Genomic DNA, 22879 nt, shown 5'->3' on the forward strand with positions numbered 1-22879 from the left:
TGTGCATGCGCACTTTCAGGTGTATTATGTGTGATGAGTTACGTTTTCAGCCATTCCTTTGAAAATGGCTGAGGGTCGAAAGAGAAAAAATGTATATGAAGTGTATGATAAGAAGAGAAAGGCCGCAGAATATAGAAACAAGACCAGAGTGATTTTGGGTGAATATTTCACACGCTGGCGTGCGCTAAAAGCACAGGTTGGGCTTCCCACTGATGCCGCAGTCGCGAAGATTCTAGACAGGTAAAGTTTGTCATGCTATTTGGAGAAATCCATTTAAAATCACTGCTAGTAAAAGTTAATGTAAGCTATGACACGTTTAATAGGCGTTCCCTCTCGGGAGCAAATAGTGTTGCGCATGTGCATTTTTAAAAAAATTGGAGAGGGCGGGTCTTCTCTAAAATTCGGAAAGATCCTCCGCTATACCTTTAATGCTGTGTGTAAAACAATTAAGCAATATATATGAAATATAATATTGCATATAAAAATATAATATTGGCATATTACTGTACTTTGGCTCTGACAATGAAATGTCTTTTCTGAGAACATTTCCAAAAATAAGCACCATGATACACAAGAGTAGCAAAACTCGAGAGCACGTAGATGTGAATTTGAGAACTTGTACAATAAATATTCGTACTTGACCGCTTAAATGTACACTCACAGCTCCAATGTGAAAACCTGTAAAATAAAAATCTGAAGTTGAAATTTGCGCTCCCAGACAATAGTCACAAACTTGAATTCTGAATTTGAAGCTGCAGACAAGTATTCACAAATGTGTAAAATACCATTCACAGAAATACAATGACAGACACAAACTTGAAATATATATTTGCACTTATTCTTACATTAACATTTGCAGGGAGCGGGGGTGTTCAAACGAGCCGTTTTATTGGTTGGCGCCTAGCCAATGAAATGGGACTTCTATTGTACGTGATGATGTCACGAAACCCGCATCTTCGACGTTCTGAACGCTATTAAAATAAATAAATTATATTAACTCAGTGATCCAAAACTCCGCAAACACCATAATGCATAGGCCTACTATGTACAGAATAGAATTTAATTAAGACAGTGGTATAGAGATTGCTAATGTGTCGTCATCGTGACGTATTACCAGTGGTGAACGCAAAGCATTTTGGGAATCCGCGGCACAAACATTCGGGCTGCGTCCGAAACCGCATACTTCCCTACTATATAGTATGCGAAAAAGAGTAGGCGAGCGAAAAGTATGTACGAATCATAAAAGAGTAGGCGAGAATTACCTGGGTGACGTACTAATTATCGCGAGATTCGGACTTAAGTGCGTTCGAATATGCCTACTTCCCTACTATATAGTAGGCGAAAACAGTACGTGAAGGAAGCAGTACGTTCGAAACGTCAGTATTCATAAAAGAGTAGGCGAGAAGTTCCCGGATGGCTTACTGCTTCAGCCCAGATTTTCGAGTGCTCGTCCGATGGATACTGTGGATACTCATCTATCCCAGGAGGCCACGCGAGAGCATACGTCATTATCAACATCACGGAGATCAGCGACGCGGGGGTTTTCAAATGTGAGTAAACACGGTTCCTTGTGTTTAAATCGTATGTGTTAAACTACTATAGAGTAAACGTTTTAACTGTTGAAGGTGTAAAGGAGTTAGACAGTATAGAATAGTTGTGATTTTGCTGTAAAAACATGTTTTATTATGTATAGCTAGCTAACAGGGGAGCTCCAGTAAGCACACGTAACGTTACGTCTCTTAAGTGGATTTACATAACCATATACATCTTAAACACGCTTATTTAAAATGTCTATTTACATCTGAAAGGAAAATATTGTATAAGTATTGCATCTGAGTGATGTACACTCACCGGCCACTTTATTAGGTACACCTGTCCAACTGCTCGTTAACACTTAATTTCTAAGCAGCCAATCACATGGCGGCAACTCAGTGCATTTAGGCATGTAGACATGGTCAAGACAATCTCCTGCAGTTCAAACCGAGCATCAGTATGGGGAAGAAAGTTGATTTGAGTGACTTTGAACGTGGCATGATTGTTGGTGCCAGAAGGGCTGGTCTGAGTATTTCAGAAACTGCTAATCTACTGGGATTTTCACGCACAACCATCTCTAGGGTTTACAGAGAATGGTCCGAAAAAGAAAAAACATCCAGTGAGCGGCAGTTCTGTGGGCGGAAATGCCTTGTTGATGCCAGAGGTCAGAGGAGAATGGCCAGACTGGTTCGAGCTGATAGAAGGGCAACAGTGACTGAAATAACCACTCGTTACAACCGAGGTATGCAGCAAAGCATTTGTGAAGCCACAACACGCACAACCTTGAGGCGGATGGGCTACAACAGCAGAAGACTCCACCGGGTACCACTCATCTCCACTACAAATAGGAAAAAGAGGCTACAATTTGCAAGAGCTCACCAAAATTGAACAGTTGAAGACTGGAAAAATGTTGCCTGGTCTGATGAGTCTCGATTTCTGTTGAGACATTCAGATGTTAGAGTCAGAATTTGGCGTAAACAGAATGAGAACATGGAACCATCATGCCTTGTTACCACTGTGCAGGCTGGTGGTGGTGGTGTAATGGTGTGGGGGATGTTTTCCTGGCACACTTTAGGCCCCTTAGTGCCAATTGGGCATCGTTTAAATGCCACGGCCTACCTGAGCATTGTTTCTGACCATGTCCATCCCTTTATGGCCACCATGTACCCATCCTCTGATGGCTACTTCCACCATGTCACAAAGCTCTAATCATTTCATATTGGTTTCTTGAACATGACAATGAGTTCACTGTACTAAAATGGCCTCCACAGTCACCAGATCTCAACCCAATAGAGCATCTTTGGGATGTGGTGGAACGGGAGATTCGCATCATGGATGTGCAGCCGACAAATCTGCGGCAACTGTGTGATGCCATCATGTCAATATGAACCAAACTCCCTGAGGAATGCTTCCAGCACCTTGTTGAATCTATGCCACGAAGAATTGAGGCAGTTCTGAAGGCAAAAGGGGGTCCAACCCGTTACTAGCATTGGGTACCTAATAAAGTGGCCGGTGAGTGTATGTGTGCTATTATGTAGGATAATTCACTGTTGTCAACACTGTTTACATTAGACAAATGTGATGTAAATAAGGTAAATAAACAAATCTATAAAGTAACTAAACATGTTATATATTTTATTTGTCCCTTATTACTGTTGATAAATTGAGGAACATTTAAGTTGGATAAAAAGTGAGTTAACACATCAGCTACAACCTCAGCCTGTAGGCTAGTATTGAGCAGATAAATCACAGCATTTTTGTAACTTTTAATACATAAATCAAATTACATTGTGCTGTTAAAATGACTGCTTTTGTATAATGTTTGTGCATTTTTGTAGGATCTGAAATGTCTGCAGACTGGTGTGAGCACTGAGGACGAGGAGCCCAGAGCTGAATCCTGGAAACGGTGCCATGGAAGAGTCCCTCTATCACTCCATCTGCCCTTATTGCCTCAGACTGTGAAGCGCAGCAACAAGCTCCGGCACGAAGGCACGCTCACCTCTGGTGAAGTCATCAGAATAAAGCTGCAGAATGGGAACCGCTGTGTTGAGATGGCAGTAGGATGTGGGGTTCAGCGCCTGTAAATACATGATTGTAGTTTGAATAAAGCTTTGTTTCATGTGTTGTTGACTTGTATATGCATTTGTTTATTGTGATGGTTACTTATATTTGTTCGTTTACTCATTTATTCATGTTTCTTATTGTTTTCAGTATATAAAATATAATTATTTAATTTATGTATGCATTAATTAATTGCTTGGCTTTATCTAGTGTGTATTAATGCATAACTATGTCATATGACAAAACAAATTACATTTAGCTTGTTTTACACTCTTAGAAAAAAGGGTTCATTGGGGTTCTATATAGAACCATAGGGTTCTTTACTCCAAATAACCTTTTATGCTAAAAAGGTTCTATAATGACAAGAAAGAACCCTTTTGGCACAAAGGTTCTTTAGGCTATTATTTGACAAAACAAAATTAATTAATGAAAACCCCCTAAAAGGGGTTCATAAAACCTTTTGATTTAACCCTTAAAAAGGGTTCTGTATAGAACCTTTTAGGGGTTCCAAATAAGTAGCGCCAGATAGAACCTTTTAAGATTCTATATAGAACCTTTTCTTCTAAGAGTGTATTAAATTATATAATTTTTAGTATTCACCTTATTAAGGTGAATATACATTTAAAAAAGTAATATAATTAAGTATTGGTCAGCATTAAATATTATTATTTTGTTTAAGTTTTGGGGTGGACTAACAATGCAATTCATTCTGAGGTAATATACATTTTTAAGGAGCGATACTTACATTTTTCGAGTATAAAATCAACAGTTTTCTCCAAAGGAGAGATCTTCGAGCAGCCGCCCGTCTCCTTTGTGCAGACATTACAAACGCAGAGGAAAACTGTTCTAGGTTGTGCTGTCGAGTTACTGATGTTATGAAGTGTTAGTGCACCTGTCACTCATATAATTTAAACTTATTACATACAAGATCATGGAAAGATACCATAGTTGTATCTAACAATGAACAATAATAATGACAAAACATAAAGATCATTGGTTTGTGTACATCATATTATGATATTTAATGCACAGGAAAAAAGAACAATAACAAGGCTAAATATTTTTAAATAGTTTTTCATAATACATAAAAAAAATGTTTTTTTGTTATAAGTCTGAGGGATGAAACGAGAGGTAAATTCATCAAGAAAAAGAGGGAAAGAAAGGAAAAAATTTTGGGGTATAAAATAAAGAAATTAACAACATATTCAAGATTTGGGGGTTTCTTAATAAAAAAATATATCATTATAAGGATAAAACTGTGGGTCACATTAGTAGGATTTAAAATATAACAACTTAAATCAACCCTAAATGTATTCACAAAATAAATGGAGAGCTGTTTCTTCAACAATACCACAAAATGAGCAAGTTTACCGGTAATCAATATCGAGATATTTACAGATAGATGAATTAAACGTGTCGTTCATATCTTTTAAGTTGTTGCGCTTGTGATAACGCGTCGTAGGTCACATGATAACGTCAACATGGCGATGATGTCCGGATCGCATTCACACTCAACGAGATTTGGCTATAAAGTACCTACTCTTTTAGCGCTCGTTAAGTACTCATTGAAATTAAGTACCTACTCATTGAGTATGCGGTTTCGGACGCAGCCTCGGTGTCAGACTTGATTGCATGGAGGGAAGAACGCAGTGTTCAAGATGCCGTCTACCTGATTTGTTATAAACTGCAATAGTCGTTCTCACGATAGAAGTGGCATTTGTCCACAACACCAGTAAACTCACATCCTTCATTCATGAAACACACTGCCCCCAGCCCCCACATGTAAACCATTCATCCGTTGTATGTGTGTTTGCAATGTATTTTTCCCCTCGGGGCTTGCCGTAGATAGGAATGGGTCGTGCGCGAGTGTCGCGGGTTTTTGGAGTTAGTGATCTGATGTGTGGTATAATAAAGTGGAGAAGAGTTCAAACTGCTATGTTTATTATTTATTCAAACTACCCTTAATAGGCCAGTAACAATGCCCCCGAATTTTTTAGATACCCCTACCGCAGGTAGAACTAAACCCAACAATGTTTTCCTCATCTCTAAGGTCTCCCATATATGAAATGGATTCTTGGCTCAAAATATTTTACTGCTAAGATTGTTAAATTAACAGATATTGTTATAAACCCCAAAACCAAAAAAGGACTAAAATATAGCCTGTCCGTATGGGAGTTAAGGCATATAAACTAGTGCAGATCAATCACACAAGCTCTGAGAGCTTTGAAACTTGGCATGTTTGTAGTCAGGAAGTTGCTTTAACTACTAGAAAAGACTGGATGTGAATATCTTGATGTATGGAATAAATAGAGACATATAAACACATACCTAAAATAAGCGGACATGCACAAATGTTATATCTATGCAGAATGTTTTAATTTACTTTATGGTTGCTTTGCCAGGGATTATAATAGAAACACATATGATGGCTTGTTGGAAAGGTGGGGTTGTGCTGAATCCAGAAATACCAAATATGTAAATATAGCTTGACAAATCAGAGTGTTCTGTCACTCAATGTATGAGGTGTACAAAATGAAAGAAAACGGAACACTGACAAAATAGTCTCAAGTCCAAATCATATTATCAGTGGTGAGAAGAATGTTGATAAATTCATTGTTACTGCAAAGTAAGTTACATTAGGTACGTGCTGATCTATATTTATGATACATTTAATAATGATACATTTCATAATGATACATTTCATAAGGCACAGTATACTTTACAATTCATATGAAACACAGATCCAATTGAATCAGGTTAACATTGTAATGGAACACCTTTATTAAAGTATGTATATCCACTTGAATTTTGTTTTGGTCAAGTCATTACTGAATAATGAAAAATAATATTGTTAGCTTTTTTTCTGTCCAGACCAGCAGTGGGCAGTAGAGCCTCCTACACAGCTTACTTCACCCCATTGGTGTGATCTTTGATGAGATAAGAATAAGATGGTAGATATTTTTCATTTGATAAGCGTATTGTGGTCTAGTGAGTTGACTACTGTTAGGCTAATGGTTGGATCCAGCTGTAGCTACAGACCTGCCAACCTGTACGCATTTTGCGTAGCGGGCACACATTTTGACCTCAAAGTACGCCGGTATGATTTGTCACCATAGACAGTAAAAGAAATGGACACAGCGACCCCATAGATTTCAACGGAGAAAAGTGAAGCCAATTAGAAGCACTCACTTCCTGATGGCTGAGCGTCCTGCACAGGCTCACACTGAGCTCGACGATGTAGATGTCACGTGAGGCACCTGTCTGTCTTCTAGTAGCTGTGCCGAGAGAAATCTGAATCATTCCCTTCCGAATCTCGCAGAGACGGAGAGTGTGAGCATTAGCTGTCCATGAGCTCGCAGCAGGAGCAACTTTATGACTCTCTATGGGCTTCTCCCTTGAATTTATGCCTCCACGTCCCCCCGATTGCCTGCGAGCTTGTCCTCCTGTCTATACGATAATTTCTCTACTGTGCGACGGAGAGTCGAGTGGTTGTGACGCAATCGTTAGCCTATTTTTACAAAAACTGCTTCTACGGGGCCATAACGTAAGATACAAGGTAATGGATTCTTTTATACATTGTCATGTTTCTTTAGAAATAAATAATGGACAAATGGAGTCTTTGGAGTCCATATGGAGTCAGATGTAAAGTTATTCGCTGTCAAAGTGACGCCAAAATGAATGGGAGTCAATGGAATGCTAACAGCAGGTGAAGTTCTGCTACAATGGCGGCCCCCGTGGAGGCTTCAGTTTGGATTGGATGAATTACCCCCTTGTTTGTCACTCCAAACTACGCAAAAGCCTGGTGACGACTCTGTGCACGCGCAGTCCTCAAATCATGGTGTCCGCATAATAATGTAGAATTCATAGACGATTGGAAAAGTTTTTGGGGCAAACCTGACCTGTTGAAAAGAGATGGTATTCATCCCTCCTGGGCTGGTGCTGCTCTTCTCTCTAGTGATTTGGCTCATAGTCTTAGAGCTAAAACATGACAATCTGGGGCTCAGGTCAGGAAGCAGACAGACTGGCTAAACCGACCGTCTGCTAGCGGCCTTGCGTCACCAAGGTCAGATAAATCCCATCACATAGAGCCTCTTTCACCTAGATATCATCATTTAGAGACTGTGTCTGTTCCCCGAATTTGGAAATCCCAAAAATGTCCAAACCCATCTAAGGTTAAAAATGTAATTGATGTTCAACAAATAAAAAAACAGAATACAGATGAGCAAATGATAAAGCTTGGGTTGCTGAATATTCGATCCCTTACTTCAAAATCGCTCATAGTTAATTATATGATTTCAGATTATAATCTAGATGTGCTGTGTTTGACAGAAACCTGGCTAAAACCAAACGATTACATTACTTTAAATGAGTCAACCCCACAAGATTACAGTTATAAACATGAACCTCGTCAGAAACGCAAAGGGGGAGGAGTTGCTGTTATTTTATAGTAATATTTTCAAAACCACTAAGAAATCTAGTTTTAAAAATAATAAGTGTTGGTGCTTAATGTAAAAATATATAGTGTAAACGATAAATCACGTTTGAGAATTCTGCTGGCTACTGTATACAGGCCACCAGGGCACCATAAAGATTGTATCAAAGAATTTGCGGACTTTCTATCAGAATTAGTATTGGCTGCCGATAAAGTACTAATTGTTGGTGATTTTAATATACATGTAGATAATGAAAAAGATGCATTGGGATTGGCATTTAAAGACATTGTAAACTCAATTGGAGTTAGACATCACGTGTCAGGACCTACTCATTGTCGTAATCATACTCTAGATCTAATACTATCACATGGAATAGATGTTGATGCCATTGAAATTCTGCAGCAGAGCGATGACATCTCAGATCTTTATCTAGTCTCGTAAATTACATTTAGCCAAGGCTGCAAAGCCGACTCCGTGTTATAAATATGTTAGACCTATAACTTCTGCCACTAAAGATTGCTTTATCAATAATCTTCCTAATCAGTTTCATCATCTCAGCATCCCGGATAGCTTAGAAGAACTTGATATTGCAACAGAAACTTTTAACTCTCTCTTTTCCAGCACCTTAGACGCAGTTGCTCCGTTGCGATTAAAGAAAATAGTCCAACGCCGTGGTACAACGAGCACACTCAGGCCCTTAAGAGAGCAGCCAAGAGAGCAGGTATTTCGGATTTCATGGAAAGAGAGCTCGATTGCTTACAGAGAGGCCTTAAAAGATGCTAGATCTGCTTATTTTTTAACCCTATTAGAAGAAAATAAACATAATCCTAGGTATTTATTTGAAACAGTGGCTAAACTAACGAAAGTTTCCAAGCAACACAGCAGTAATGACTTTATGAACTTCTTCACTTATAATGCTGCGTTCACACCGGACGCGAATAGCGCATCAAATTCGCGCCTACCGCGTCTAGTTTGACGCTTGACCACTTTGTGTTAATTTGCGTGTCAAGAGTGAAACTGACGCGCGTAAAAACAAAAGTTTGAAGCGAAATTCACGCGCGTCAGATTCAAAATCTGTTGGCGGCCATCTTTTTTATGTTGATCGAGCATTTATCGAGAGAGTCACCGCTCTGTATTTGCTCTGAAAAGCAGAACAGCGGCGTACGGATCATCGTCGCTGTATTTGGGTCCACCAGACCATTCGGAGGCGAACTCAGTTTGGCGAGTTTCGCCATTTGCTCACTCCAGGAGCAGTGCCTGGATGACGGCCGCTCTCAGCGGTACTTCCGCCTGTCCCGTGCCCAGTTTGATGACCTGTTGTCCCGCATCGGAGCGAGGATCACCCTCGCCCTCAGCAGCCTAATCTGTCAAATATATAACAGACCGGACACCGTCGGGTCTAGAATAATTATGTACTATGTTGGTTGTCTTTACATTAGAATAATAATGTTTCATATAATCTAGAAATGGAATAAAAAGCATTCAATACAAAATGAATATGTCTCATATATTAAATCAAGTTTTTATGTGATAAAATATTTGCTTTGTTGCTGCATTAGAACAGAATAGAATAGAATAGTCATTTTATTCCATTTTGTCATATTACAAAATAATGTATTGAGGCATCCAGATACTTCACCACGTGACAGCAAGCAGGCGCCTGATTGGTTAACGCGGCGCGAATTGACGCAGAAGTTCAGATTTTTCAACTCGGGCGGCAGACGCGAATTCGCGTCAAACGCGTGAATGCACAAATAGCACTACTTAATCATTCGCACTTAACGCGCCAGACGCTTCATTCGCGCCATTCGCGCGAACTTGACACGCGAATGAGGCGTATTCGCGTCTACCGCGCCGCGCTCTACGCCTCATTCGCGCCGCAGGAATTTTTTACGCGCGTAACGCGTCTTTGCATTGACTTAACATTGAAATCATTCGCGCCTGACGCGCTATTCGCGTCCGGTGTGAACGCAGCATAAGATCTATAATATCAGGAAAAAAATTATAACTATGCAACCGTATCGCATCAGGGAGTGCATTGTAGTCTCCCTGAGGAAAATTGATTCATTTGTTGCTATAGGAGAGGACAAATTTAGCAAATTCGTTAATTCATCTAAATCGACAACTTGTATGTTAGACCCTATACCGACTAAGCTACTGAAAGAGATGCTTCCAGAGGTCATAGATCCTCTTCTTAATATCATTAATTCGTCACTGTCTCTAGGATAAGTACCAAAAACCTTTAAGCTGGCTATGATTAAACCGCTTGTTAAAAAAACGCAACTTGATCCTTCAGAATTAGTCAATTACAGGCCGATCTCAAATCTGCCTTTTCTGTCAAAGATATTAGAAAAAGCAGTATCCTCACAACTGTGTTTCTTTCTTGAAAGAAATGATATCTGCGAGGATTTTCAGTCAGGATTTAGACCGTACCATAGTACCGAGACAGCTCTCATCAGAGTCACAAATGATTTGCTCTTATCATCCGATCGTGGTTGTATCTCTCTATTAGTGTTACTTGATCTTAGTGCTGCATTTGACACAATTGACCACAACATTCTTTTAAATAGACTAGAAAACTATGTTGGCATTAGTGGAATTGCACTAGCATGGTTTAAATCATACTTATCTGACCGTTATCAGTTTGTAGCAGTAAATGAAGAGATGTCTTATCGATCACAAGTTCAGTATGGCGTACCACAAGGCTCAGTACTAGGACCGCTGCTGTTCACTATGTACATGCTCCCATTAGGAGATATCATTAGGAAACATGGAATTAGCTTTCACTGTTATGCCGATGATACTCAGCTCTATATTTCTTCAAAACCAAACGAATCTTACCAATTCACAAAATTAACGGAACGCATAGCTGATATAAAAAATTGGATGACTAGTAATTTCCTACAACTAAATTATGAAAAAACAGAAATTCTAATTATTGGACAAAAAACGTCCACACGTAATAACCTAGAATACTGTCTAACACTTGATGGCTGCTAATCTTTCAAGTCTTCGTCGTCGGTTAGGAACCTGGGTGTGCTCTTTGATACCAATCTTTCATTTGAAAGTCACGTGTCTAATATCTGCAAAACCGCAATTTTCCATCTTAAAAATATATATAAATTACGCCATATGCTCTTATTGACAAATGCGGAACAATTAGTTCATGCGTTCATGACATCAAGACTAGATTATTGTAATGCTCTACTGGGTGGTTGCCCTGCACACTTAATAAATAAACTATAGCTAGTTCAAAACGCAGCAGCTCGAGTTCTTACCAGAACCAGGAAGTATGACCATATTAGCCTGGTTCTGTCAACACTGCATTGGCTCCCTATTAAACATTGTATACATTTTAAAATATTGCTGATTACTTACAAAGCACTAAATGGTTTAGCTCCCCAGTACTTGAGCGAGCTCTTAACGCATTATAGTCCTTCACGTCTATTGCGATCTCAAAATTCCGGCCAGTTGATAATACCTAGAATATCAAAATCGACTGATAGAGTCAGATAGAGAGAATTATACCAGCATCATCATGTCAAAAAGAAGTGGACAGGTACAAAATGACTGGTGGGTAAGCGTCCCCACCGAAATCGACGCCTATGCCTGCTGCAGCGACTTGAAGTTACTGAAAACTTTGTGTGTGCACTTAACATCATGTAGTTGTATATATAGGCTATATATGGGTGCTGGAAGTTGGGCAACAGGTTGATGTTCCCTGACCAGTCTCTATGCTCGTAAGGATCCAGTCCTTTGATTCCCTTTATTTTCTCGTCATATCTCGTCTTTGCATTAGGATTTAGTTTTAGGCGGTATATGGTCCGACAAAGTTTTCTTTAGCCCGCTGCATTTTGTAGGATTATATTCAGTTTTTCACGCTAATTGTTCATTATTTTCATGCCAGAACACTAGCCTGCTATGCCAGCCCATGTAAATGGACCAAACATACCCATAATTCTTTGTGTTCTGATGACGTTGCCGCCCAGTTGGTCACATGTCTTAGCGATCTCTATTAAAAGACCAAACTCAGGAAACGCCATTAATAAAGCGTATACAGAAAAGCAAACGAGTAAGGAATATGTACCCAACGCATTTAATTGTACGTTAAGCATTTTCTTCTCATAGAAAACCAAGAAAACACTTAATTTACATTTACATTTATTTATTTAGCAGATGCTTTTATCCAAAGCGACTTACAAATGAGAACAATAAAAACAGTTAAACTAACAATATACAAGTGCTATGATCCTTCCCAGTTTAATATGCATTAAGCCATGTTAGTGTTTCAGAACGTCTCAGAGGACGCTGGTTTCGTGACATCATCACGTACAATAGAAGTCCCATTTTATTGGCTAGGCGCCAACCAATAAAACGGCTCGGGCTCTCGAGTTTTGATACTCTTTTACCTTCATCTCAAGAGTATAATACATGCATAGGCCTATGAATAATAAATGCATATTTTGGTATTACCCGTAAACACAAGTTATTTTTTTTTTTGAAAATGAACTCACTCTCAACTCATCCAAGATGAGTTTGTTTCTTCATCGGAACATTTTACACTGGAGAATATTATGTGTTATTATAGATAAGGAACGGTTGAAAGTTAAAACACAATAATTATTTCTAACTTGTACTTCTGTCTCTGGACTTTTGCTGAAGTTGTGTTCCTGTTTCCTCTGCCATGTTTGTAGTCCCTTGAAGTTTTTCTTGTTTGATTGATGGATTTGTTTCATTCATTTCATTAATAGATGGACTGGAGTCATGTTATGGATTATTGTGATGTATTTATCAGCTGTTTGTTTCTGCTTTTCTCCACAGTGTCTTTGAGCGCAGTTTTCACAGTTCAGTTCCTGAGATTTAGAGTTTGATAAAGAACACATGGATCACATGATATTTCATGGATCAATCCTTGCAGGATTTGAACCTTTACCACAAATCTATCTCACAAATCGACCTGCATGTTGTTTGATTGACAGCTTCTCTAAAAGAGCATTTTATAATGTAAAAAATGTACTCCACCATGCATTTTCAAGCTATAACCACCAAACTTGGCACAGACCTTCAGACTGTTCTGACTCTGTATGTTGTTGCCTATTTCTTTTCTAACTGATCCGATGTACGGGATTCCTGGATTGGATTTCCAAACAGGCCCAAATTTAACATAGACTTTAAGGGAGTCTAACATAAACTTTTCTTATATGTTATTTACTATAGAGTATTTAACAGGTTGGTCCACCCAAAAATTAAATCATGGCCAATTGTGAGAATGTACTTTTTTAACGGTCACAATATTAGTTCAAATTGAAATGTAGTACCTCAGAACGTGCGCGATTTCGGATGCACCTATAGACATTTTTATCGGTCATAACTTCATAAAAAATAGCACAGACGCTGGACAACGATGGAACATTTTAGAGCGCAGAAAAGCAAGCACTTTATGAGTGATTTGGCATGACAGAAAGAGCACTCCATTTATATCTTAAAAGCTGTCCCATACTCTGTATCCCTCATCATCATCACTCATATTGGCACTGGTCTGATGAAATAAAGGCCACAGATATCTTTTGTTGTTTATTTTTGTCTCTCTCACTCTCTTTTCAGTAGACACCGTAGACACCGTGAAAACTACAAGAAATAAAAACATATATGCAAAATATGCATGTCTCAGTCCTTTACAAGTCTCTCGTGCCAATGTCTGATGATATGCAAGTGAATGTCGCAACAGAACAGAAACACAACAAATCCAATCAACATCATGAATAGCACCACATCATACACAAAAATATAAAACAACATTATAAACATTATGAAATATATGGTAAATTACCGTATTCGCCTCTCAAACCATGCAGATTAAGAAATTATTTTTCAGACTAAGGTCCCTATTTTAACGATCTGAAACGCAATTATAAAACGCGAAACGCAAGTAACTTTGTGGGCGTATCCCGGGTGCTGTTGCTATGATACCGGCGGGATAAATGACTCTTGCGCCCGACGCAAATCTAACATGGGTTGGTCTGAAGTAGCTTCATTATTCATAGGTGTGGTTTGGGCGTAATGTGAAATAAACCAATCAGAGCGTCATCTCACATTCCCTTTAAGAGAAGGCGCGATTGTTCCATGGCGAATTGCTATAACGGCGGATTTGCCAGGCGCACGCCAGGAGCGGTTCACAGTCGAGGAGACCGGCGTTCTCGTCAGGGCCGTAAAAGACAGAGAAATTACATTGTATGGGGACGGGAGAAACCCACCCAAATTAGCTTCGGTTAAACAGGCGTATAATAATCAAGCGTAGCGTCAGTTCTGGCAGGTCACGTTAGTCAAGCTTGCATCAGTGACTCTCAGCTGATCCACGTCTACCTATAGGAATACGACGCCTATCACTGTATACATATATAAGCTCCTTCAGTATTATCAACAGCTATCGTGTTTCTCAGGAGCTCATTACCCTCCTCCCTCCCCAGCTCCTCCTCTCGTCACTCAGGATTTGGCATTCTGATTCCCCTTGAATCTGAATATATTCTCAAATTATGTTGTAGGCCTACTTTAAAATCTTGAGGTAAATATATTTGCATACATTAATGTTGGTTCTGTTCTGTTTACCCTAAGGGGGGGGTATTGCTGCTCTCCCTGCTCTTATCCATGCTAGGCTGGTATAATCAGTAAAATATAACCCTCATGAATATAATCAACTCATTTCAGGGCAGAAATATAACCTTTCAATCAATAAGAAGAGGCTTCAATCACTTTTTGGCAGGTGAAATACTGCATTATAATGGTTGTATTGGCCATCTAAAGGTATTTAAGAGGTAAAAAGTACTAGGTGAGTTATAATCTGTCAAATATAATTATTCTGAAGCAAATCAAATAACTTCAGGGCAGAAATAACCTTTCAATCAATAAGGCTTCAATCACTTTTAGGCTTCAATCACTATTACCACGGACATAAGCTGGTGTTTATTTGCACGTTATGTCTGTTTTGATCCACATAAAAGCAGCTGTAGTCGTAAAGAGACTGGGCGATACAGCTTTAATAGGCTGTGCGCGCTCCCGCGGACGGCAATCAATTTTCAGCGGACCATCACTTTTCGGCACGACACCTGTCCGCATCTAAAATGCACTTTTAGACACTTTTTCCTGCCGTCGAGCCATATACTCACTGAAAGAACCATATTTGGCTCGAGAGCATCGGTTCCCGAGCAGACTACCTACGTTTAAACTAGTTTTTGCCCACGATCAAAAATCGTGATATCGCACACCCCTCTGAAGGCAGAGCCAACTACAAACAACACGTTATCAAAGTTATCCAGTATTGTGTCTACCAGGGTAGGTCTACAGATTTAGTCAAAGATAGTCAAACAACCGTGATGTTCCCTTCCTCCTCCTTTCTTCACCTGCTAGCCTCTCATAAAAGTAACAGGGCTCCAGGATGCCAACATGCATTCAGTGTGAGACTCACGCAATTGACATGAAAATGATATTAACTATGGAGTTTCCTTTGTGTCTTTTTTATCTATTTCAATCAAACATACTGTGTTTTAGAGTAAAACTAATTATTTTGTAATCAAAAAAATTAAAGATTGCAAAAAAGTCTTCTTAAGGCTCAAAAAGGAGAAACTGATAACAAAATTGTTTACAGTGCATGTAAATATTTAAAAACCTTTATTTTTCTTTGTGCATTTCGAACACTTTTCATCACAAACGCACACATTTTGCTCGCTGAATTTTATATTATTATGCATTAACGCGTAAATGACTTGTTAGCGCATAAATTGCTTAAGACGTAATTATGTTGTTATGTTATCCATTACGGCATGGATGAAGGAACATCACCTGCAGCTCAATCTGGCAAAAACTGAGCTTATCGTCCTCCCTGCCAATCCGTCTCTACAGCACGACTTCACTATCCAGCTAGACTCATCATCAATCACCCTATCAAGATCAGTCAGAAATCTTGGAGTAATCTTTGATGATCAGCTGACCTTCACAGACCACATTACTAAGACAGCTCGATCATGCAGGTTTGCTATGCACAACATCAGGAAGATCAGGCCTTTCCTAACTGAGCATGCAACACAACTTCTCGTCCAGGCCCTGGTCATTTCCAGGCTTGATTACTGCAATGCTCTTCTGGCTGGACTTCCATCATGTGCAACTAAACCTCTACAAATGATCCAGAATGCTGCAGCTCGTCTTATCTTCAACGAGCCCAAAAGGGCCCACGTCACTCCTCTGCTCATCTCCCTGCACTGGCTACCACTCGCTGCTCGCATCAAGTTCAAGGTATTGACGCTTGCTTACAGATCGACCACAGGTTCAGCTCCCTCCTACTTCCACTCACTACTACAAGTCTACATCCCTACCAGAAACCTACGATCGGTCAATGAGCGGCGGCTCGTGGTACCATCACAGCGAGCCACAAAATCACTCTCCAGAACATTCTCATTCACGGTACCATGCTGGTGGAATGATCTCCCCACCCTCATCCAGGGAGCAGAATCCCTGACAACATTCAAAAGACAACTGAAAACTCATGTCTTCCGGGAGTACTTAACATAGTTTGGATAAAAGCGTCTGCTAAATGACTAAATGTATGTGTTTGCACGACAGTTTCACACGTTTTGGCCCTTTCATCAGCTGCAACTTTCTTGAAAGCTCTGTATCTTTGATGCCAACCACAAGCTTGTCTCGGATGTTCTCTGTTTTCTGTGCACCGAAGTCACAACTCTCTGCTAATTCGTAGAGTGCACGGATGAACATCTCTGCCTTTTCCCCCGGCCTTTCTATGCGTTGGTAAAAGCACGCCCTCTCGTGGATAATGTTCTTTTTCGGGATGAAATAGTCATTGAACTTGTTCAGCACAGCGTCAAAGTCTTTTTTATGCTCGTCTCTCTCAAACTTGAACGAGCTGAATATGTTTTCTGCCTCTGGTCCCATGGCATATACAAGGGTACTCACTTTACCTCGCCATCCTCCTCCGTGAGCTTCGTGGCTATTCTGTACCTCGTGAAGCGCTGTCGCCATGTGGCCCATTCTTGAGGTCTATCAAAGGTGAAGTTCGTGGGTGGAGCGAATTTCTCCATTTCTATTACTCCACAACTTCTGACACCATGTCAAATAAGTCTCACTTACAACAACTTTGTTGCTAAGATTCCCTTGATAGGTTGTCAATCAACATATGAAATACCTAATCTCTATGACAATATATATTCTCCCACTTTATAGATTTTCCCACACACGCCCCTATCAATCTGTAAAGGAAATTACTACCATCGGCTACAATTGCAATGATCACTTCTTGGTTGTGTGAAAGCAAAAATTAGCAATATTAATAGATGTGTTGTAGGCTATGTGTGTTGTATGGTGTATGGTATATAATGATGTACAATAAACACCATATAAGTAAGCAATAAGGTACAAGAGGCTGTGCTGTATCGTGAATCAATTCATGATACAGCACTAGCCTCGAGTAACTTACTGCTTTTATAAAACGGTTACCACACAATACAACTATTAAAGCCAAAAAATATGTATCTGCAACTTTCATGAAGTAAAATCACTAAAAGCCTTCCTTCCGCTGGAAAAAATAGTCCCTCACCGTAAACAGCAACAGAAGTTACACACATTATTTCCCCAAATATATATATATAAATATATATATATATATATATATTTGAATGAATATATATAGGACTGACCAGAAGGAAAATGCTATATCTACTGTAAATGCAGGTACACTCGCTTACTCGATCTCTCACAATACTCTACTATAGCTTCAATTAACAATATCAATGAGATCAAACATGTGTTTAAGTTACTAAGAGCGGTTGCTAGGGTTGTTGATACATAGAACAGTTGGGTGAAGCGGTCATAGCCGTGTTGTATCGCTATTGGCCAATCAGAATCAAGGATTGGAACTAACCGTTTTATAACCTACAATATAACAAACATGTAAGTTTGTCTGATGAGTGAATGTGTGAATCAATTGTTTTTATGCTGCTTGTTCGATGTGTAGAGAAATATTCACAGCACTTTCCTGTTGTATCATTTTGTTTGTCTGTCATAGACATTACATTATTTTCTGTTGATTCCTTCTGCAGGTGTGTTTGGTGTTGGATCAGTTAAAGTGTCAGTGATGGAGGAAGATTCAGTCAATCTAAACACTGGTGTTAAAATGAACCAACAAAAAAAAAATTAAATGGTATTTTAATAACTGTCTCATCACTCACATCAATGGAGATCTCAGTTATATCTGTACAGATGTTCAGTGTAATAATAATAATAATAATGAGAGATTCAGAGGCAGACTGAAGCTGGATCATCAGACTGGATCTCTGACCATCACAAACATCAGAAACACACACTCTGGAGAATACACACTACTGATCATCAGCGGCAGCAACACTGAAAAGATCTTCAGTGTTTCTGTTCATGGTGAGTCATTATGTTTGAAAGCAGGTTATGTTTGAATCATATCATTATGTTTATTATATCAGTGACATTCAGAGCTGTTTCTCTTTATCTGCATCACTGAACAGAACAGAATTACTTTCAACTGTTTTGTTTTTCCACTGATGATCCATTCGTTTTTAACAGTTAGTTTTGTTCTGTTTAAATGCATTTATTATTTCATACTCTTTGTTTTTTGTTCACAATAGAGTGCAAAGAAATTGTAAATGTGTAAAAATATTGTAGTTTGTCAGTTTATCTCATATAATGATCAGAAGTGTTTGCAAATCATAAATACTTTAGATTTATAATGTACTTATTTTTTTATATTATAGTGCAGAAATTTATATTTCAATTTAATGCATTGTATAAACATGTGTGTGTGTAATACATGTGCGGGTCTGTACAAAAAAAAAAACTCCAGCAGAGTTGACATATAAACAGTAAGTCTACGAATAAAGACATCCACAATTAACTTGATATTTAGCAGTTTTGCAGTTCATGTTTCTACTGAATTTGTTAATATCCAGGAATTAAATATGCACAATTAAATCCACATATAATTCTTGTTGTGGAGTTTTTTCCTCTAAAAGATCCTCCAGCATCTGTTGGTTTGTGTTTCAGGTGTTTGTGCTGCTGAACGAGATAAAATCAAGAGAAAGACGGTGAATGAGGGAGAATCTGTTACTTTAGATCCTGGTGTAAGAAACCCAGATGATTTGATGAGATGGTATTTTAAAGACACTCTCATCGCTGAAATCACTGGAGATCAGAGTCAGATCTGTACAGATAATCAGTGTAAACAGAGACTGAAGGTGAATCAAGGATATCTGACCATCATGAACACCAGAATCACAGACTCTGGACTCTTCAAACTACAGATCAGCAGCAGCAGATTCAGCATTTTTAGGAGCTTCTGGGTTTGTGTCACTGCACGATGAGTATCATTTGCTCTTTATAATTATAGTAACTTTGTGTCGGACCACATCTGGCACATGTGTAAAGATGATCTGGGTCACATGCGGTGTGGAATGACGGCACTTGGGTGGGCCGCTCCTGTTTGCCAGATCTGGCCAAAATAAACTAAAGGATATGTGGGTAAATCTAAAGGTAAGTCTGCTTTAAAAAAAAAATTACAAGTTCGAACATGGCCAGAATGTGTGTGTTGAGAAACGCGTTCAAATTGGTCGTCTTAACATGGTAAAACTGTGCGTCTTTACACATACTAAAGTAACACGATTACAACTGACGCATTAAAGGTACACTATGTAACTTTTTTTCGCCGCTAGGGGTCGCTAACCTCTTACAATAACAAAGGTGTACACTCACCGGCCACTTTATTAGGTACCCCATGCTAGTAACGGGTTGGACCCCCTTTTGCCTTCAGAACTGCCTCAATTCTTCGTGGCATAGATTCAACAAGGTGCTGGAAGCATTCCTCAGGGAGTTTGGTCCATATTGACATGATGGCATCACACAGTTGCCGCAGATTTGTCGGCTGCACATCCATGATGCGAATCTCCCGTTCCACCACATCCCAAAGATGCTCTATTGGGTTGAGATCTGGTGACTGTGGAGGCCATTTTAGTACAGTGAACTCATTGTCATGTTCAAGAAACCAATTTGAAATGATTAGAGCTTTGTGACATGGTGGAAGTAGCCATCAGAGGATGGGTACATGGTGGCCATAAAGGGATGGACATGGTCAGAAACAATGCTCAGGTAGGCCGTGGCATTTAAACGATGCCCAATTGGCACTAAGGGGCCTAAAGTGTGCCAGGAAAACATCCCCCACATCATTACACCACCACCACCAGCCTGCACAGTGGTAACAAGGCATGATGGTTCCATGTTCTCATTCTGTTTACGCCAAATTCTGACTCTAACATCTGAATGTCTCAACAGAAATCGAGACTAATCAGACCAGGCAACATTTTTCCAGTCTTCAACTGTTCAATTTTGGTGAGCTCTTGCAAATTGTAGCCTCTTTTTCCTATTTGTAGTGGAGATGAGTGGTACCCGGTGGAGTCTTCTGCTGTTGTAGCCCATCCGCCTCAAGGTTGTGCGTGTTGTGGCTTCACAAATGCTTTGCTGCATACCTCGGTTGTAACGAGTGGTTATTTCAGTCACTGTTGCCCTTCTATCAGCTCGAACCAGTCTGGCCATTCTCCTCTGACCTCTGGCATCAACAAGGCATTTCCGCCCACAGAACTGCCGCTCACTGGATGTTTTTTCTTTTTCGGACCATTCTCTGTAAACCCTAGAGATGGTTGTGCGTGAAAATCCCAGTAGATTAGCAGTTTCTGAAATACTCAGACCAGCCCTTCTGGCACCAACAATCATGCCACGTTCAAAGTCACTCAAATCACCTTTCTTCCCCATACTGATGCTCGGTTTGAACTGCAGGAGATTGTCTTGACCATGTCTACATGCCTAAATGCACTGAGTTGCCGCCATGTGATTGGCTGCTTAGAAATTAAGTGTTAACGAGCAGTTGGACAGGTGTACCTAATAAAGTGGCCGGTGAGTGTATATTGATGATGCATAAGCATTAAGCTGCATTATGGATCTTGTCGTAAAGCTGATGGATCTAAACATGCTTATGGATGAGTGAATACATTGATGTTTTTATTATGACTGTGGTAAGAAGCAGGCCACGATTGCTAATGAGAGACAGATATCAGCGCCACACGCGAGTCCCACGGATATAAAGGAATAAGGACATTTCATTCTACCGAACTACCCGCAAGTGCTGGATTAACGTTACTCACACAGGTCAGTTTATTAGACAAATTAAACTTGTGAGGTAATGCAGCGCTGTTTCACTTGATCTACACTATCACACTAAACTGCATTTGAGTGTGTTGAAAGCAGCCCGATCTCACGGCAATTCGTACAAATTTTACGAGGTGGCTAATTCGTACGAATTCATACGACCTCACTCGTACGAATTTGTACGATTTTTGCTAAATCGTACATATCTTACGAGTTACCAAATTCGTATCAATTCGTACGAATGACCTACCCCTGACCCCGCCCCTAAACCTACCATCACGTGGGTTTAGACAAACACCATGGTTACTATGGCAGTACGAGTGGAAACCGAGGGTAACGCGGATATTACGTCATTGACTGGAACTCCCTCATCCCTGCTCACACGTCCCGGTTCCTTGGTTATAATCACAATTTTCTCACGATTTACAAATATTTGGAAACATTGGGATATTGTAAGTAATCAACTTAACAAAATATATAACACTGGCCTAGTGGTTTTTGGATATTTTACTGCAAAAATCCTACATAGTGCACCTTTAACATGACCAGAATGTGCGTGTCTAAACATACAAAAGAAACAAGTAAACAATTTCCGCGACAAGCAGTGCGTGTTGACACAACATCGCTGGTCTAGAAGTAAGAACCGCTTGCGGGTTCCGGCAAGATGGCGGACCGGGTGCATTGCTTGTCTTAAGCTCTCTAGGCCTGTCCCAGGTGCCAATATCCAAATTGCCATAATGTGATCCTTTTGAAATGACAAATAACTTTTTATTTTAATAATTTTAAACCACAGATAAAGATTGTGCACCATGAGGAAAAAAAAACAAATAAATCTGGCTTTTTTTTCCGCAGCAGCGACGCAACTGACGACCACAAGTATGCTGCAAGTATGAAAGTGGATTTCACCGAGAAAACTAAAAGAAAAGAAGAACCATCCTCACCGTTAAAGATCACACCAACTGCTAAAAGGATGGATACGGGGACAGAAGGTATGAATGCAGTCCTGGAAGCAATAAAGCAGCTAACTGATAAGATGGATGCACAAGGCACCCAGCTGCAACTGAACTCCATCTTGTTGACTAGCATAACGTTAGCTAAGGCTGTCGAGTTCAGCGCGGCAGAAATTAAAGACTGCAAAACGCAGTTACAATCGACTGTTCGCGATGTGTCGGCTTTAAAGAAAGACAACGCAGAGCTAATGGAATGTGTCCTAGAGCTAGAACGATACAAACGCCGGTGGACTCTTAGGGTTCGTGGACTAAAAGAAAAGGAAAGTGAAGACATACGTGAGACGGTCGCTGATTTACTAGTTAAAATCTCACCATCATGGTCCTCGAGCATCAACCAGATTGTGGACTCAGTTCATCGAGTAGGTAGACGTGAAGAAAACAAAACAAGACCCGTCATAATTCAGTTCACTCAGAGATTGCATCGAGATGCGCTGTGGAGAATGACCAAGGATCACGCAATCTGCAAAGAGCTTCGTATCAGCTTCACGTGAAAAAGCACACTTTATTTAGTTGAGAAGAAGGTTAAAATGTCCGTCTCTTCTTCTTCTTCTTTTGGTTTTATGGCGGGTTGCGAACCAACTTTAAAGGTGCATACCGCCACCTAATGTGATGGAG

At 39.7% G+C, this 22879-nt stretch overlaps 1 long non-coding RNA gene across 1 annotated transcript in view; it reads left to right on the forward strand.

The window, feature by feature from the left end:
- The first annotated feature begins 3303 nt into the window (after window positions 1-3303).
- LOC130086975 (uncharacterized) overlaps window positions 3304-22879 on the forward strand; it is a 37677-nt gene continuing 18101 nt past the window's right edge. The window contains exon 1 of the long non-coding RNA XR_008807309.1: window positions 3304-3439. This is a non-coding gene — a long non-coding RNA (uncharacterized LOC130086975). The remainder of the gene's footprint in view (window positions 3440-22879) is intronic.

Source organism: Rhinichthys klamathensis, unplaced genomic scaffold, assembly GCF_029890125.1.
Source record: "Rhinichthys klamathensis goyatoka isolate OS25496 unplaced genomic scaffold, OSU_Roscu_1.1 h1tg000103l_1, whole genome shotgun sequence".
NCBI lineage: Eukaryota > Metazoa > Chordata > Actinopteri > Cypriniformes > Leuciscidae > Rhinichthys > Rhinichthys klamathensis.